General features: G+C 42.8%; 1 protein-coding gene across 1 annotated transcript in view; it reads right to left on the reverse strand.

Moving 5' to 3' along the window:
* ARHGAP24 (Rho GTPase activating protein 24) overlaps window positions 1–9228 on the reverse strand; it is a 342415-nt gene extending 333187 nt beyond the window's left edge. Inside the window, exon 1 of the mRNA XM_030564961.1 lies at window positions 8861–9228. The gene's annotated coding sequence lies outside the window, so the exon portion shown is untranslated. The remainder of the gene's footprint in view (window positions 1–8860) is intronic.
* Between the last annotated feature and the right edge of the window lie 1216 nt (window positions 9229–10444).

Consider the following 10444-nt stretch of genomic DNA (forward strand, 5'->3'; position numbering starts at 1 on the left):
CTTTCCAAAACAATACTCTGATCATTAAGCGGTCCTGCAATCAATATCAATTAAAAAAATATTCACAAGCTGTAATCTAACTCACAGTTACTCCAGCATTCACATACTTGTCACAGCAATGCAACTATACAATGTGTTCAAACAGGAAGGTTGAGAAGTTCGTTTTATCCTGTTCTGGGCTATTCATCAATAGGTAAAATTTTTATCTCTTGGTCATAGACTAAGTAGTTCAGGTAGATATGACTAGCAACACCTTACAACAATAATTAACTAAATTAAAATAGCTGTCCTAAATACACACTGTAATAGTACTAACAAGATCCTGGTGGTATCATAGCATGCAAAGCTCTAACAGTTGGAGGATTTTTTTTAATTCACCAATTTTCTTGTTTTTTTTATAAACAAAGTAAATTAACCCTCAGCCAGTGCTGAATTAGAAATATAGGGCTCTATTCTCAGGTCCAGCTAAACTGAATTCAGTGCAGGACTACAAGAAGAGGAGGCAAAGGTGACATTTTCCCATCTTTATGCCATTCCCCATTCTTTAGGTGATCTGGTATTTCAAGCAACTTAGAGTAGCCTCAGGCTGCTTTAAGTAACATCTGGCTGCAACGGCCCTCCAAAGTGCCATTCCAGCAACTGGGATCACTGGAGCAGAGAAGTTCTCCAATCACAACCTCTTTCCATCACCATGTCCTCTATGCTACAGGCTGTGAAGGTGGATACAGCACAACCACTTAAATCAGCCTTAGGCTTGCTTTCCACTGCTTCTGTAATGCCAACAGATCCCAGTCAGCGGCAGCCTGGATAAAACCTGAGACCTCTGGAGCTTAATGCATGAGCCTCTAGTGCATGAGCTAAAAGACATGTGTATAGTAGCCAAGGCTGTAACAGGCTCATCAAGCTCTGGCTGATCGAGGTGCCATTAGAGGGGGACATATGACCACACCAAGCAGGCATGGGTTACAGTTCTGCAGGGCCAGGCCTGCTTTCCACTGGTGCAGGTGGATCACACATTTCAATCTTTTTCTAAACACGTATCTATGGTGATTATGCCACTACACACTAATAAAACAATCCATGACCACATACATACTAACACATTATGGTCATTAGTTGGGACTGAGCTTGGAATCTTTAACATTAAAAGCACGTTTGTATCACCTGACCTAAGAGGACAAGCTTTGCTAGCTGTAAGCAAGCAGCAGGCTCTATCCTACCTGATGTCCCACACATAGGACATAGAAGAAGAGCTTATCTTTTCAGGTCATATTACTGTTTGCTAAATGCCAGCTGTGCAGTAAGAAGTTCTAGTTCAGTTAGAATCCCGCCCTCTGTCTCTGCAGGATTCTTCTCTTAACTGTACTCCTGTAGAAGAGCAGCAATATGTTGTGTACATTTGTAGATTGCTGGAAAATCCTTTAGCAGTTGGTTGAAAACACACAGAATGTTTATTAGAGTAGACTGATTTACCCTCCCTTAGTAGGGATGTACCGACAACGAACAACTCTCAGGCCCATTCTGCTCTATTTTAGGTTTCCCGTAAGACCTGCATATGACTGGGGATGTGATAACTGAGGGAGAAGAAGTGGTTTCAGCAAGACAGTTAAGGGAAAACCCAGAATGCTGGTTCAGTGCCCAAGATTAGGCCACAGTGAATAGGGTGGGCTGGGACTGCCCTCTTCTCTCCCAGGTGAGAAACCATCCTGACTCCTTGAGGGTCCAGTCAACCTCTCCCTCTCAGAACCAGGGGAGTGGGGCAAGCTGGGTAATGTAACCTACCCTGGAAAGATAAACTTAAAAACCACAGCCAGGGAGAGACCTGGATGGAGCCAGGTAGTGGTCAGGGTCTCTCTCCCAGCAGGACAGAAAATAACCTGCCATCTCCTTACATGTTTTAAAGAAAACAAAATATTGCTATTTTGGCCTTTTTGTCAGCACCAACCCATGCAGGGGTGAATTGTATTTGTTTTTATATATGCTCCAAGAGCATTCCTGTGTTTGACTAATCACGCTTCCCTATCAGTACAATGGTCCCTGTTCTGAAGATGCTGGGGTCAGTCCACTGATTTCAAGTTTTGAAAAAGCATTAGGGAAACTAAAGGAAGCAGAGTTGTGGCATCCACATTTCCAAATACAACAGCCCATGCTGTATTGATTTATCTTTACTCTCCGATGGCTGCTCAGTGACCTGCGTGCAGGATTTCATATATTCCACAATTTCACATCTATGGCAAGTGCCATAGAATTCACCTCTTGTTGAAGAATTAATGCTCTAGAATCTCAGCTTTTGTAGAATATATGTATTTCTAGCCATTATGATTGAGGAGATAATCTTGAAAATGCAGAATGCAAACTGATGCAGGGATCTCTACCTGAGTCTGCAGACGGCTTGAAACAATAGCTTTGAGAAAGGTAAACTATCTGATTTGTTTCAAATCAGAGCCCTGTAGATTCTGCAATTCTGTTACTGCATAATTTGGCAATTTTCAAGATGCCCCAGAACAAACATATATTTGCTCCAGAATTCACCATTTTACATTTGTTTTGGTTCCCTGCCTACCGAGACCTACCTACCTTTGACTTTTGCTCCTTAGCTTTCCCAAAAGCAGAAGTCACTTAGATTATAGTTCATGCACCCTGCACTGTTCCACACAGCTATGTGGTGAAAGAGCCAGAGCTGGAGTGCACCAGACAACCAGGAACTGAGGGAACCCAAGAGAAGGATGCTGAGAAGCCCAGAGAACAGTGCACCATCTGAGACCCAGATAGCTAGGGAGATGAGCTGCTGACGCATCCTCTTACTTGGTTCTGAGCTACAGGAACCAAGTCCCACTGAGTTGGACAGCATAGAAGAAAAAGCAACCCGGCCTTGAAAATTTTACATCAAAAATATTCAGCCAAAGGTTATGCCAATTAAATTGGTCAGCTATGACCCATAACTGTAAAGGACAAAGGAAGGAGGCATGAAGGGTACTTCATGACAAGAGAATAAATGAGCGTTGCCACAGAAATTTGTTGTGGCTGTTGTGGAATTTAGCCCTATTAGGCCATGGAGTATATAAGGCCTTGTCAAACTAACAAGATATTTATTCTGATGAGATTACAAATTTTGTAGATAAAAGGTAACAGTGTTGAAGTAATATACTTACACTTGTGTAAGGCATTTGACTTGATGCCATACAACATTTTGATTAAGAAGCTAGAAGGATACCATTTAATGTGTGACATATTGTTGATTTTGTAAGACTCAAAATGTAATTGAAAATGGGGAATATCATTGAACAGAGTGTTTCTAGTGGGCTCCCGCAGAGGTCTGTTCTTGGCTCTACACTATTTAACATTTTTATCAATGACCTAGAGGGGGAAAAAAATCATTACTGATCAAATTTGCAGCTGACACAAAGATTCAGGGAGTGGTAAATGAAGATGAGAACAGCTCACCAAAACAGAGCAAAATAAATCACGTACTAATCTGGGGCCAAGCGAGCATTATGCGTTTTAGTAAAGCCAAATAAAATCCTACATCTGTGAACCATAAATCCAGGCCATACTTGGCCTAGGAAGCACTGACACTAAAAAAGATTTGGAAGTCTGGGTGGATCATTAGTTGAACACGAGCTCCCTCTGCAATGTTGTGGCCAAAAGGGTTAATGTGATCCTTGGATGTATAAATGAAAATCTCCTGCTGGAATAAGGAGGTTACATTGATTACCATTCTGTATTTGGTGCAACTGCTATTGGAATACTGCAAGAAGCTCTTTCAGAGAAGAGCCATGAGAATCATTCCAGGATTGTAAAACAGGCCTTAGGCTGAAAGATTCACGAAGTTCAATCCATTCAGCTTGCCAAAGAGAAGGTGACTTGATCACAGTCGACAACAGTGGTCATCAACCAGTCGATCATGATCGACTGGTCAGTCCTAGAGAATCTCCCAGTTGATCATGATCTCTGGTGGCACAGTGGGGCTGCCCTGCAGCCCCAGGGGTAGGGATCTCTCTCCGTGTGTTACTCCCACCTGCAAGCACCGCTCCCGCAGCTTCCATTGGCCGGGAATGGGGAGCTGTGACCAGGGCCGTCTTTAGGAAGTGTGGGGCCCAATTCAAACAGTTTCAATGGGGCCCCGGCAGGGATGACTTAAAAGAAAAAAAAACACGTAAAAAAACACGTGGGGCTTGTACTCACCGGACAATGCTCCGAGTCTTCGGCGGTACTTTGGCGGCAGGTCCTTCACTTTCTCCAGGTCTTTGGCGGCACTGAAGTACCTGCCGCTGAAGACCCAGAGCAAGCGAAGGACCCGCCGCCGAAGTGCCGCTGAAGACCCAGAGCTCTGCCAGGTGAGTAAAAATTAAAAAGATGCCTCTAGCCAGGGAAGAGATTCTCACTGGGCGCGGGGCCCCCTTAGGCACGGGGCCCAATTCAGGAGAATTGGTGGAATAGGCCTAAAGCCAGCCCTGACTGTGACCAATGGGAGCTGCGGGGACAGTGCTTGCAGAGAGGGGCAGCATCTGGAGCCACATGCCTCCCGCCCTCCCCTCCCAGGGTCGTGTTGGCCCCTCTCAGGAGCAGCATGGGGCCAGAGTAGGCAGGAAGCCTGCCTTAGCCTCACTGCATTGCTGACTGGGAGCTGCCCAAGGTAAGTGCTGCCTGGCAGGAGGTCACACCCCAATCTGCAGCCCTGAGCCCCCTCCCGGAGCCAGCAGCCCATACCCCCTCCTGCACCCTGAACTCGTGCCCCAGCCGTGACCGCCCCCCCAGACCCAGTGTACTCAGCATGCCCTCCTGTACCCCAACACTCTGCCCCAACCTGGAGCCTCCTCCTGCACCCAAACTCCCTCCCAGAGCTTGCACCCCCTGCCTCCTCCTGCCCCAGGCTCAGCCTGGAGCCCCCTCCCACACTGCGAACCCCTCGGCCTCAACCCAGACCCCGCACTACCTCCCGAACCTCAACCCCCTACCTTAGCATGATGAAAGTGTGTGAGAGTGGGGGAGAGCGAGCAACGGAAAGGGGGCGGGATGGAGTGAGTGGACAGGGCTTTGGGAAAGGGCCAGGGCCTCGGGAAAGGGGCAAGGTAGATCCCGGGTTGCCCTTAAATTCAAAAAGTGATCCTGTGCATAAAAAGGTTGAAGACCACTGCTCTGAAAGTACCCACAAAAGGAACAGAAATTTGATAAATTAAGGCTCTTCAATCTAGTAGGCAAAGATATAACAAGATTCAATGGCTAGAAGTTGAAGCTAAACAAATTCAGACTAGACAAATGATACACATTTTTAACAGTAACAGTAATTAACCATTGGAACATCTTACCCAGTGTCATAGTGGGTTCTCCTTCACTGCAAATTTTTAAACAATTGGATGTTTGTATTATACAAGATGGCAGATCAGACTAGAAGCACACAAGGGTCCCTCCTGGCCTCATAATCTATATATCTCTGTGAAATAGTTCACCGTTTCAGTTCAACGAAGGCAAGTGTCCTTAGCACAAAACTTAGTGGCAATATTAGAAAAGAAGTCAAGAAATTAATGCACTTGGAAACAAAGGCCCTGATCCTTTAAGGAGCTCTTTGCAGAAAAGTCCCCAAAACAGAATCTCAATTACTTCCAGAAGGCTCTTTGCAGGTGTGTGGGGGTCAGGGGGTGGAGGGAAGGTAGAGGTTTGCCAGCCTGGAGTTACTTAGAAGATCGGGGCTTCAGTAGGTCCCTCCAGGTCAGAGTTGAGGCTCTTAGGTTTTGCGCTGGGGAAGCTTGAGCTGCCACTATCTGCTATGCCTGCTCTAAAGATAAGAAAAGCTTTGATAATTCAACAACTTTGAGGAGAACTAAGAAACCCTCTCTTTTCAACTAAAAGAAAAAAAAAGATTTCAGGATGTGTGACAGGGTGACCTGGCATTCCTGCACCCTACCTCAACATGCATATACACACACACATTCATTTTACTTTCCCTAGACTCCACAATCAAAAGCCATTCTAAAAACAGTACTAGTATTTTGTGTTTCTTTAACCAAGTCATCAAAATATATATGTAGAAGGTATATGTTCATTTTCAGTCCCTGCTGTCTTTCTGCTATGAAGTATGATTGAAGAGATACTTTAGATACTACAGTCATTGCAACCGTCTGCCCCTCTGAAGACTGACATGACAGCGTTATGGATTTCTTTAAATGCCCATGTGCTTCCCTATGGTAAAGCCATATCAACCATCTATTCTATTTGCAGCATTGAGCATTACCCAAAGACAGACACATCATATAGTGAATGACAAAAACATACACAGAGAAGTGAAAAGATGAGAGAGCATTTCTTTTCCTGGTGGAAAACTAATGGATCACACTCAATTGCAATGGGGTTTAGGGAAGTGGTTCTCAACCAGGGGTATACGTACCCCTACAGGTATACAGAGGTCTTCCAGAGGGTACATCAACTCATCTAAATATTTGCCTAGTTTTACAACAGGCTACATAAAAAGCAAAGTCAGTTCAAACTAAAATTTCATACAGACAATGACTTGTTTATACTGCTCTATATACTGAAATGTAAGTACAATATTTATATTCCAATTGATTTATTATATGGTAAATATGAGAAAATAAGCACATTTCAGTAATAATATGCTGTGATTTTGTATTTTTGTGTCTGATTTTGCAAGCCAGTAGCTTTTTAAGTGAGGTGAAACTTGGTGTACACAAGACAAATCAGACTCCTACAAGGGGTCCAGTAGTCTGGAAAGGTTAAGAGCCACTAGTTTGGGGCACTGAAATGCCAAGCTAGTACTATAGTGAAAATGCTGGACAGTCTGAACCAGCAATGCTTTCTTATTCATGTCACAGAAAAACATACCAGATCTGGGGATAACATGTACTTCAAAAGGCCAGTAGGTCACAGTAGAAATAGATAAGGATGCCGGTAGTAAACACCAAACAGTCTAAACTAAAAAGCAGTACAGTAATAGGATGCAAACCACTTTTGTGCCACCTGCTATGACCCATCTACACATCCTATTTTTTCCTAGTGTATTTAAGATGATGTATTGTATATAACCATGGTAGATGAAAGTCCTTGAAAGCTGTGTGTGTTTTGTAGCTGTGTTTTGTTGTTGATGCTCCTACAGAGATGAACTTATTGAGAGTTCACCGTAATAGTTTTGCAGTAATTACCTCTAAGAGGTCTTATTTCCTCCTGCATCTAACTCTGTGAGCTTCATCTTCCTAGCAAAGGACAAAAAGCCAATGAAAAGTGAGCTGAGCTACAGGGCCAGTGGCACAGCAGGATTTGAACCTGCAGCCACAGAGAAGTCCAGATTTTAGAAGTAATGCCCTGCAGCATCCTCATGAAGCCAGAAATCATCTGGTGATGTACTCTCTCTGTGCAGAGGGAGGGAGAGAGGAAAGCTGATAGCTAGGACTCTTTCACTACTGTCCTTGGGCCTGCTTCTCTGGGTCAGCACCCACTTAAACCCCAACCTATCCCTGTGTAACTTTATAGAAGGAGATGAGCTGCAAGAAAAGAAAACAACTCTGAAGTGAGACAGCAGTATTCAAGGAAGAAACAAACAGGCAACTAAAGCAACATGAAAAAGACGCCAGCCACAAAAAAAGGGAACTTGTAAGCCCATTTTAGTTTTTGTCTCTAAACTCATTGCATCGTGCCATACAATGTCTGTGTCAACAACAAAAACAACTCCACAGCATAGCATCTGAATTTCAGGGAGAGCTAGGGATAAGGACTTCACTCAATCTTTTTCTCTCCATCTACCTCTGCTTTTAATTACGGGCACGCACATATCGCTTTTTGGTAATACTTTGTACCTATCTGTGCATACCACAAGTTTACAATCAGCTTGTCTTAGTGAGCATGCCTTGTTCTGTTTATGGATCAATCCCCCTCTCTCATTTCTCAGTACAAGAGACCCAACATAAATCAATTCCTCCTGAAACTTGGATAAAAGTAATGTCTCTTATTAGGACAAGATACTGTACCTAATACCACAGCAAAAGAAGTTACCCTAATAATGATGTTTTGAATTCATCTATCATACCTAGGTAAATTTAGCCCCATTGAAGTCACTGTGGTTGCACAGTGGATTAATCTGGACCCTTTTTCTACTTATGTACGATATATTGGCATTTGTGCCTAAAAAGGATCATGCTGTTTATTTCTAGTCAATATCTGGTCATGTATCTGACAACAACTCACAGTACACAGGAACTATCTTATACCAGAAATCCTATTTAAGATTTATTTTAAAAAGAGAACCCAAAACTCTGCAAGCATATATCCATATTTTTGAGATAGAAAAATATTTTATACAAGTTCAAAAGAGGGGACAAAACAAAAATCCACAATTTCTGCAGCTCTCTTATCTTAAACACAAAACCACTTGGGTGGCTTTAAAACCCACTAAAGATTTCCTAACTCTTTGGTGATTACAATCAAAGCACGTATTACAAATTCTGCCCCAGTGAACCTGTTATCTAGGAAAGTTGAACTCCAGACATTTATACCAAAGAGGAACATGCAAAGAGAACTATTACAAATCTGAAGATGAATATTAACATGGGAATTTCAGAACACACAAAGAGCCTTTATTTTTATTTTTTTTAATCTGTACTTAGATGACAGAATATTCTATTTTTATCCCTGGAAGAAATAAAAAGGAACGTTGTGACAAAGTTTGTAATTAAAGAAATAGCAGCACAAAACAAGACTCCTCATAGCTGCCTCCCTCTCCAAGACAAGAACAGCATTGTCACAGACAGCTGCTGCTGTGACTTCCTGGTCTGGAGTTAGAGTTTGTCCTGTCAAAAGAATGTACCCTTCTCCACAGTTTTGTCACAAACACCACTTTAATTCCACCTACCCTGCTTCCAACTGCAGCGCTGATCCAGATCACCAGCAGCTCCAGAAAACCACTCCACACGGATAAACAAGAAAGGAGAAAAAACCAAAATCAAGCACTCTACTTCCCACAAGTAGGGGAAATATTCAGACCCATAAACGTGGTAGCTTCACAAGGCAGTTTCAGAGAGGAAATACAGTGGTGCTAAACTAAGTTGTCACTGCAATGAAAAAAATGTTCCTCTCCTCTCTCTCTCTCTCTCTCTTGAATGCTCAGACCATCTGCAGACTGAGTCCCTGAGGACTGCGTTATTTTAACTCAAAAGCACTGCACTACCACCACATGTACTTGAGAAATCCTACCAGTCACAGAAGGAGTACTCCAGAAAGTTAGAAAAAGAGTGATTGTGGGCATGGATGTGTAAATATACAGTACAGGAGGCTGGAACAACCTAGCAAGGCCAGCCCTCAGACGCAGCCTTAGGTTTCAGATTTCATTGGCAACTGGCTGCCCTGAAACACACCAGCAGCACTACTACTGAGTCGGAAAGGATCCCTTCCTAGCCACACAGCTCACTTCTCAGATATCTCTGGAACCCTGATTGACACTGCACCATCCGCTCTGCCAAACTTCTTAACATACTGATCATTAACTGTTTAACTACACTCACTGCTGACTGCTAAGTGTCCCAGTCCACGAATCTCATCCTGTTAATGAAAGCAACTTGCTCAACTTACCTAAATGCCTCCTGACATCATGCTTTGCAAAATATTACTTTTCAGTTCCACATCATCTTGTATCATCACCTCTAGCATCAGGCTTGTTTATAAAATCATGTAACCTCTACATTCATTACTGATCTTCAACAAGCATTTTCAGCTCTGTTCTATTTATTTTAAGTCATTACAAAAAACCATTTTGCTTTGTTTTAATTGGAGTTATTTTCATGAAGGGAATTACAGCTCTGAGGATGACAGACAGAGGGGATTACCATGTTCTATAGTTAACTCAAGCAGCCAGACACTAATAAATAAATAAATAAAATGTCTCAGACTGCTTGCCTCACAGGAGTGCGCTTCAGCTTCTCTCACTAATATGACCTCAAGAGACCTGTGGGAGCACCTAGTACATTACATATACAGTAAATTGTGGGTTTCCTCAAGGAAAGGAAAAATTCTACTGGGGTATACCCAGGAGATAATCATAAACTGACCCTGGGTCTGACACAGGAGCCAAGAGAAGACTACTTAGGGCATTTTTTTCCTGTTATTTAGATAACTAAATCCATATTTAGGGACTTAAAATGGCCAGGCCTTGCTTAACACCTACAGTTCCCATGAAGTTTTTGGCCTTTACCTCTCTGCCTCAATTTCTCCATCTCTTTAAGAAAAGGAACTGGGAAATATTACAGTTTGCCTGCCTGAAAGAGGAATCCTCAGAACTGACGTTGGTAGAGTGGTTTAAAGCTGAGTGCTGCACTTATTCTAAAGGCCCAATTCTGCTTGAGTTATATGGATGTTAACTCATTGTTTTCTATTTGAAACATATCTATGTAACTGAAGACAGAATTGTTAAAAAAGAGTTATTCACCATCTGAATTACACA

This window comes from Gopherus evgoodei, chromosome 5 (genome assembly GCF_007399415.2).
Source record: "Gopherus evgoodei ecotype Sinaloan lineage chromosome 5, rGopEvg1_v1.p, whole genome shotgun sequence".
NCBI classification, from domain to species: domain Eukaryota; kingdom Metazoa; phylum Chordata; order Testudines; family Testudinidae; genus Gopherus; species Gopherus evgoodei.